This window comes from Suncus etruscus, chromosome 2 (genome assembly GCF_024139225.1).
Source record: "Suncus etruscus isolate mSunEtr1 chromosome 2, mSunEtr1.pri.cur, whole genome shotgun sequence".
NCBI lineage: Eukaryota > Metazoa > Chordata > Mammalia > Eulipotyphla > Soricidae > Suncus > Suncus etruscus.
In genome coordinates this window covers 133673663-133683451 of record NC_064849.1, presented here as the reverse complement: position 1 = coordinate 133683451, position 9789 = coordinate 133673663, and positions in this window count along the sequence as shown.

Sequence of the window (9789 nt, the reverse complement as noted above, 5' to 3'; positions counted from 1 at the left end):
TCTTGGGGCTACTCACTAACAGAATCCCCACAACTACAATATTCATCACCTAGGAGTCACACTAGCACCAATCAGCTGTAGAACCTTTCCAATAAAGAGTTGGAAAACCTGTTTGAGTAGAATATGTGGGGTAGAGTTTTAGAAAAAGGAAGTGATATGGGCAAAACATTGAGGGTCCTTTAATGCTTACTAGGAACTAAGATATATGAGTAAGGTGAAATTCCATAAAGCAGAAATACAGTAGTTTAAAAGCTGTAATTTAGATCATTCCAGAGATCACAACACAGGACCATCAGGCACGTGACAGAATTTTTAATGATCATTTAAGATATTCAGACCTGATCTCCTCAGTCATGTTTTAATGCTCAAGGACACCTAGAGAAGACTTACTCCAGACCTCCTTTTTAAAATTCAAAACAAAGCCTTAAAAGAACCAAAGTGAACAGAAAGTAATTTTCTGCCAAAACCAAAATCCAACATTCTTGAAAGACAACAAACTCAGCAATGTAACATTCAAAATATGTGCCACAGAATCAAAATTATTGGATATGCCAAGAAGCAGGAAAACATATCAACAATCAAAAGATCAGTAAATGAAACATAAACAAGAAAAATATTAAACATTAAAAATAGCAGACAAGAACATTATAACAATTAGTCTAAGTAGTGAATAGAAAACAAGCATTATAAGAATTATGAAAAGGGGAAAGTAATAGTACTGGCGGTGAGACATTTGCTTGGCATGCAGCCAAACCCAGTTTAGTCCCTGCTACTGTATAAGGTCTTCAGAGTATCACCAGGGGTCATTTCTGAATCCCATAACATTACCAGTTATGGTCCAACCCTCCAGAATAAAATAGTAAATATTTTAAATAAAAAAATATTTTTAAATATATATTGGTACCCCTAGAAATAAAAATTGCAAGTTTTAAAATGAAATGACCTCTGGATAGAACTCATAGCATAGTGGATACTATAAAAAGAAAGACTGATGAAATAGAAGACACACTAAGTAAAAACTATTTCAATTGATTCAAATAAAAAGAAAGAAAAAAACTGAAAGAGGTTCTATAGCTCAAAAATCTAAGAAATTCAACAAATATCTAATAGAAGCAACCAAAAACCAAGATGTAATATAATATCACTGCTGAAAACATTGGAAAGAAAAATATCTTAGAAGGATCCAGAGGAATCTGACATCCTAAAAGTGGTAGGCTTCATTATAAATCATGAAATAAAGAGCTGCCTTTATAGTACTTATTTACAAGGAAAAAATATTCTTTGTTGTTGTTGTTGATTTTGAGGACACACCAGGATGTTACACCTGGCTCTGTGTTTAGAAATTACTCCTGGCCGGCTTGAAATATAGGATGCTAGGGTTTGTTCCCAGATTGGCCATGTACAAGGCAAAAACCTGACCCAATGATCTTTTTAAGAATGAGGGTAAATGAAGAAAACCAGTGACAAAACTCATTCACCATGCATTGCAAGAAAAAATTGAAAATTCATTAAGCAGGACTGAAATGAGTGCTAGTAAATCAGCGGCAAATGCTTTGAATCTGCTGAGTTTGAGCCATGGCATCATTTAACTACAGAGCAATGCTGAGTAGACCCCTGGCATCTCTCAGCACCACAGATCCTGAACAACTTATCATGTTCATGTCCTAGCTTTGAGCCATCTGACCAGGTTGACCAAGTATCACTAAGAGTGGTCCCTGGACACTACTTAGGGGGTACTGCCTCCCCACCATCACCAAAAGGGTTCTTTAAGTATAAGGAAAACAATCCTGATTAGAAACTTGGATGTACACAGATGAATGAAAAGCATTAAAATGGTATGGTAATAGCAAATGTTATTTCTTGTTTTTCTTACTTCTAAAAGTGAATTATCTTCACAGCAAAAATTGTCACCATGTAGTATGGTGTTTATAAAATAAAGAGAAGTAAAATCAATGACAAAAATAACACCAAAAATGAGAGGCAGTCAAGGAAGTATATTGTAGGATTATGCCAAAGAATATCATTTGACAGCATGTTGTGAATAGTCTAAAATATATGCTCAACCTGGGTTTGAATTCAGGCACTACATAGTATGCCCCAATCATCACAGGTACAAACCTGGAAGCACAGAGCACCACCAGGTATTACCCCAAGGCTACAAGCACTGCTGTATGTGGCCAAACCCGAGTCTCACAACAACCTTCAGTCCTTGCACTAAACCACCAACACAGTTGGCTGAGAAACTGCAGTGGGATCCCCAGGTCTCCTAAACACTGCTTGGGACCCCTCCTAAAATATATAGAAAAATCGAAAAGCAAAAAATATGCTAAAATGAAAAAAGGTTGTAATAAGTTAAAAGTTGAAATTAAGGGGGCAAAGAGATAGCATGGAGGTAAGGCATTTGCCTTGCATGCAGAAGAAAGGTGGTTCGAGTCCCAGCATCCCATATGGTCTCCTGAGCCTGCCAGGAGAGATTTCTGAGCATAGAGCCAGAAGTAACCCCTGAGTACTGCCGGATGTGACCCAAAAACCAAAAACCAAAAAAATAAAAATAAAAAGTTGAAATTTAGGGGCCAGAGTAGTGACCCAGAAATAGGGCATTTGCACACTGCTCACCTAGAGGGACCAAAGTTCAATTTCTCCCACGTCCCATATGATCCCCCTAGCCAGGAGCAATTTCTGAGCACAGCCAGGACTAACCCCTGAGCGTCATGGGGTGTGGCCAAAAACCAAAAAAAAAAAAAAAAGTTGAAATTTAAAAGCAGGATACAAGTAATCTATCTATATCTATAAAACCTCAATGAATAAAACTCTGATTTTCTAAAAAACTAATGCAGTTGATAAACTTCTAGCAAGACTGTTGTTGATTAAATTGATATGATACCAGTTACTAACACCAGGACCTACAGTCATTAATATGGTAGTAGGAGAATATTATAAAATCATGTCAATCGATTAAATGGATCAACAAAATGAGCCAAGGCTCACTCAAAATGTATTTTAAATTTCCCTGTTATCTACCAAAGAAATTGAAGGCATGTTAACAAATGGCTGTTGCTTAATGTGTAAAATCAGGTACTTATAATTAAGATAGATGTACACAAATGAATAAAAAGCATTAAAAATGGTACAGTGATAGCAAATGTTATTTGTTTTTCTTACTTCTAAAGTGAATTCTCTTCAATTAAAATAAAAATTCAGATATATGTTATGTATAAGCAGCTAACAAAGAAAAGTCCAGTTCATTCCCTGATGGTGTCTATACAGCATATAAGAAAGGAACAATGTTAATCCTGCAGAAATATAAAACAAAGCAGTAGGAAACTGCATTTTAAGAAGTCAGAATTATCTAGACTGACATGAAAGCCAAAATTAATTATTTTTATAAATAAAGAAAAAAAACTGTAAGGCCAGGAAGATAGCTCAAAGAGCTGTATGCATGCTGTACATGTGGGAATTCCAGGTTTCATCCCCAGAACTACATGGTTTTGCAAGTCCCCTAAGGACCACTAGTAGTGATCCCGGACTCCTTAGAGGTATCTCATGAGGACTACCAGGTATGGCAGAGAAGAAGAAGAAAGCTATAGATAAAAATATCCCAGAACATCAATGCAAAAACTCTCAACAAAATTTAGCAAATCAAATCCAAAAAAAAAATTCAAAATACAGAACACCATCAGTGAGTGGTATTTAGCTATTAAGCCATGTTAGTTTCACTTCAAAGCCAATCAATGTACCCAAAAATGAGTTATTTTGGATTCTTACTTCACATCTTACATAAAAACAAGCTACAAATGGGTCAAAGACCTCAATTTAAAAGCCAAATTTATAAAAGTCTTAGAGGAAATCAAGGGCAATGACCTTGAACTTAGCAATGGTTTCTTAATATGACATGGAAAGGACAAGCAAGAAAACTAGATAAATTGCACGCTATCAAATGTAAAATTTTTGTGCATCGAGGGTATTGTCAAGGAAATAAAATGATAACCCACAGCACTGGAGAATATTTGAAAATGATATACTCAGTCAAGAGTGACTAGTGACTATAAAAAGTAAATAAGCAATCTTACACTCAATCACATAAAGACAACACAATTAAAAGTGGGGCAAAAATCTTGAATAGACATTTCCTGAAGAAGATAGACATGTGACCAACAAGTGTATTAGGAAAACACAATTTAACACTACAATGAAGCAGCACTTCCTGCCCACCAAGGTAGTCCTAATTTAAAAGGCAGAAGAGAGGAGATTTATTGTTCCATAAAAAGTGTTTCATTGGTTTATTTGAAAAAAACATCATGGGTATTCATATAAAAACTGAGTTGAAACTATACAATGCTTCAGAGAGTATTGCCATTTTAATGATACGAATTCTCTCAATCTATGAACAGGGAGTGTGTTTCCATTTCTTTGTGTCCTCTTTTATTTATTGAAGTAGTGTTTTGTAGTTTTCTTTGTATAGGTGTCTCACCTCTTTAGTTAAGTTGGTTCTCTGATAAGTTAATTATTGATAAAGGACCACAAAATATGAAGTGAAGCAAGGAAAAGTTCTCATCAAGTTGTGCTGGGAAAATTTGAACTCAGACCTCTTTCTATTACCATGCACAAAGGTCAAATCAAAATGGATTAAAGGACTTGATATCAACCTGAAACCATAAAGTACAAAGAGGAAAACATAGGAAGAACTCTTCATGCCACTAAAGCTAAAGATACCTTCAAGGATGAAACACCACTTACCAAGCAAGTGGCAGCAAAGACAAACAAATGGGAGTACATTAGATTAAGAATCTTCTGCACCTCAAATTATAGCCAGTATACAAACACCACCCACAGAATGGGAGAAATTATTTACCAAATATCCATCAAATAAAGGGTTAATATTAAAGGTACTAGTAGAGCTTCACAAGGAAAAAAACAAACAAACAACAACATCCAACCCCATCAAAAAGTGGGAGAAGAGATGAACAGAAATTTTCTCAAAGGACATATAAATGACCAAAAAGATATGAAAAAATGCTCCACGTCATTAATCAGGGAAATGCAAAACAAAACAACAACGAGATATTACCTCACACCACAGAGGGGGAAAAAGAGATTCTCATTCACTGCTGGTGAAATGTTGACTGGTCTGACCATTTTGAATAACAATATGGATAAGTTTCCTCAAAAAAACTTGAAATTGAATTTCCATTTGATCCAGCAATACTGCTCCTGGAAATAGACCCTAAGTATCCAATAACACAATGCAGATAAAACATCTGCACTCCCATGTTCATTGCAGCACTATTCACAATAGCCAGAATCTGGAAACAAGCCAGGTGCCTAAAAACAGATGAGTGCATAAAGAAATTGTGGTACATCAACACAACGGAATACTATACAATTGTTAGGAAAAATTAAGACATGATATTTGTTTATACATGAATAGGCATGTAGAGTATCATGCTGAGTGAAATGAAATAGAATGAAATAATATCCAAAGACAACAGAAATGATGGATGGGAAGTGCAATTAAGGCAGAAGAGACGACTAGGACAATAATAGTTAGAAATGATCACTATGGACAAGAACTAGAATAAAGGAAAAGAGAGATGGAAAGAGAGAAGAAAATGTCTGAGATAGAGGCAGGCTGGAGGTTGGGTGGAATAACAGGAAGGTAAGTGGGGAAATTTGTGGTAAGAAACACTGATAAAGGAATAAGTATCAGAACATTGTAGGACTGAATCTCAACTATCAACAACTCTTCAACTCTGTATCTGAAAGTGATTTAAGTTTTAAAAATGCAAACAAAGAGAGGAGAGAAAGGACAAGGAGATAGTTAAATGGGTCAGAACATATGCATTGCATACAGGAGCCCTAGCTGTGATTTCTAGTATCACCAGGAGCACCCCCAGAGCACTGAGTTTGTATATTTCCCTAGCACCACAGTGTGTAGTTCAACCCCCCAAAATTGGGGGGGATTGTTGTACATAGGGATATAAAATAACAAAACTTCGATGGAAAGGAGCGTGACTGTTTAAAAACTAATCAGTGGGGGCCAGGAGAGATAGCACAGCGGCGTTTGCCTTGCAAGCAGCTGATCCAGGACCAAAGGTGGTTGGTTCGAATCCCGGTGTCCTATATGGTCCCCCATGCCTGCCAGGAGCTATTTCTGAGCAAACAGCCAGGAGTAACCCCTGAGCACCGCCGGGTGTGGCCACAAAACCAAAAACAAACAAAAAAAAAAAAACAAAACAAAAAAACACCCAAAAAAACACTAATCAGTGGATCAAGAAAATATGGCTATACCTATATAACTGAATATTATTCAGTCATAAAAAATGAAGTACTAATGAATACTATCACATGAATGAAGTATGAAAACATGATACTCATTGAAAGTAGCTAAACACAAAGTTCACAAGCTTTGGTGCTTTATATATAAATTCCCAGAATGGGCACATGTAGACCCAGAAAGCAGATCAGTGGTAGCCAGGAATAAAACAGGGAGTGTCTGTTTAAAAGGTATAGAATTTCCATTGGGATTGACAGCAGGTATCTTGAGCTAGGCAGGAGTCATGGTCACACAAGTTTGTGAACATACTTAACAGCACTGAAGTGTATCCTTCAGAATGGTTAAAATGGAAAATATTCTTTTCTCCCCCATAATTTAAAAATGCAATCAATGTAATTCCCACTTCAACAGAATAAGAAAGAAAACATACCATCATTTTAATAGATGGAGTAGAAAAAAAAACATTTGACAAATGCTACTTATTTATGATGAGAAGGCTCAATAAATCAGTGGGAAAGGTATTTCTTAATCTGAGTTTTTGTTTGTTTTGAATCAGGATAAAACTACAGCAATCACCATCCTTCAGTACAATCAGTACAATAAAGGAAGGAAATGAAGGAAAATACTACTCAGATTGGAAAGGAAATTCATAGACATCATTGTGTGCATAGAAAATCCTAAAGACTACAAAACAGCATCTAGAACTAAAACATTAAATTATCGAAACCATGGGAAACAAGGTCAATAAACCAAAGAGAATTGTAGTCTATATGCTAACAATGAAATTGAAACTGAAATTTAAAATACAAAAGACAATGATTTTGAAAAGCAGCAAAGTTTCTACCTGGAAAGTTTATACACAGAAAAGCTTCAAAGCATTGCTAAAAGAAAAGTGATAAATATGTACATATTTGAAAGATATCTGACAGTTTCTTAATACATGTGCATTTATTAATATATATAGATTGGGGGGGCATGAGCAGTAGTACAGTAGGTAAGGTGCTTGCCTTGCATGCGGTTGATCTGGATTCAATCTCTAGAATCCCATATGGTTCCCCTATGTTCTCCAGGAGTGATCACTGAGTGCAGACTCAGAAATAAGCCCTGATCACTACTGGCCATAGCCCAAAAATCAAGAAAGAAATTGCAGCTCCTGGAAGAGAGGTTCAGGGTACATAGGTAATTTTCATATCAAAAGGTTTAGTATTACAAAGATGCTCATTTTTTTTTGCAACTGATCTATAGATTTGATAGAATTTTGATCTACATCCTTCAGGGTTTTTTTTGTAAAAACTGGCAGAGTGATAAAAAAAATGTGTAGATAAATACAAATTTGTCTACAAATTTGTAGAGAAATACAAAAAAACTAGAATAGTCAAATAACTCTGAAAAAAAAACATGAGTTTGAATACAAATATTTTATTTTAAATGTAATATGAGTTAGATTGATAGTAGAGCAGGTAGGGTGCTTGCCTATCCAGGAGTGATCCCTGAACCAGAGCTAGGAGTAAGCCCTGGGAACCACTGGGTAGGATCCACAAACAAAAACCAAAATAACAAATAAAATAAAATGCAATATAAAGTTACAGTGACCAAAAGAAAGTGGTAGAAATTTATAAAGAGACAAATCAATGGAACACAAAAGGTTCCATATAGAGATTCTCTATTTTAAAACCCTTTAATTTCCAATAATATAATCAAGATAGGGACCAGAGCAATAGCACAGCAGTAGGGTGTTTGCCTTGCACATGGCTGACCCAGGATGGACCTGGTTCAATCCCTGGCATCTCATATGGTCCCCCAAGCCAGGAGCAATTTCTGACCACAGAGCCAGGAATAACCCCAAGTGCCACTGGGTGTGGTCCACCCTCCAAAAAAAGAAAGAAAAGTATAAAAAATTACTAAGATAATTCTATGGAGAAAGTCTAATCTTTTCAACAAATAATGGTAGAATGGAAGATAGTATATCCATATACAAAAACAAAACCAACAACCCTGGTCTCTTCCCTTAGAGTAAAGTTTCCTTAAGTGATGTGATAGTCCCAAGGGAATGGTACAGGATGGTAGTGGGAGCCTTAGGTATAACTAAGAGATGAAGAAAGTAGTTTTCTAGGATAATACTGAGAGATTTTTATTTTCTTAAAAGAGGGAGAAAGGCTAAATAAGTTTGGGAACATCTGCCTTCTATCATATAAAAGAATTAATTTGAAATGAAACACAGAATCAAATAAACTAAAATACAAACTTCTAAAAGAAATACAGGATACATCTTTATAAACTTGGTATAGAAAAAGACTTCTTAAAAAGAATGTAACAGTTGGGGCCGGTGAGATGGCGCTAGAGGTAAGGTGTCTGCCTTGCAAGCGCTAGCCAAGGAAAGACCACAGTTCAATCCCCCGGCATCCCATATGGTCCCCCCAAGCCAGGAGCAATTTCTGAGTGCTTAGCCAGGAGTAACCCCTGATCATCAAATGAGTGTGGCCCAAAAAACCAAAAAAAAAAAAAATGTAACAGGTGTATGAATTATTTAAAATAATAGTAATGGGTAAGGGAGGTATTCAAAGGGGTCAAAGCATGTGTCTGCTTGTGGAGGCCCTGAGTTTGACCTCAACACCACATAGACCCCTGAACACCACTAGGTGTGACCCTGGAGGCCCCAGCATGTCTGGGCTTCAGCAGCACTGCAGTCACCAGACTAAGCACTGATCCATCTGTCCTCCAACACAGAGTATTACTGAGAATGACTACTGGGCCTTCTGTGTCTGTTTAAGAGGCCTCATGCTTCATCCCCCATAAAAACTAATAAGTTAGAAGTTATAGAAATGTTTAAGTGTGCTATGTTTTAAAGATAACTAAGATTCCAGGGAGGAAGTTCAAAGGACCAACATGCTTGCTTTGCATGTGAAAGACCTGCCTTCAACCCCAGTACTGCATAAGACTTTGTGTATGGAGTTGGGAATAGCCTCTAAACACCAAATATAATTTTAGGAACACCAAAATGAAAGCAGAGAAATAGTCCAGCAGGTTGTCTTACAAATGGATGATTTAGGTTCTATCCCTGGTTTCACATATGGTCCCTGACCCCTACATTGCCAGAAGTAAGTTCTAAACACAGCCAGATATGTCCCCAAATGAAGAACAAAAATCCAGGCCAGGATATGGCTAATTCGTTTTTTCTTGCAATTGTAAGTTAACAAGTTACCATCTCTAGTGCCACCACATACACCAAGCACAGTCTTGGCAACTCTAATATTTTTGCCTGGCAGCTCTTGGTCTGCTGCTGTGAGTGGCCTCTGTTCTATAGCTCTCATGGGCTTCAATGAGTCTACTTCAAGAAAGTGAATAAACATGAACCAGGCAGTGGAATAATATTGAATAAATAATATTAAAGAAGATGTGTGTCCCCATACAATTCATTTGTGTGGTCTCTCATTTCTCACTTATTTCATATTTCACCATCTGTATTCATCCACTTCCTGAAGTAGACTCATTGAAACTCATTGGAGCTGTGGGAC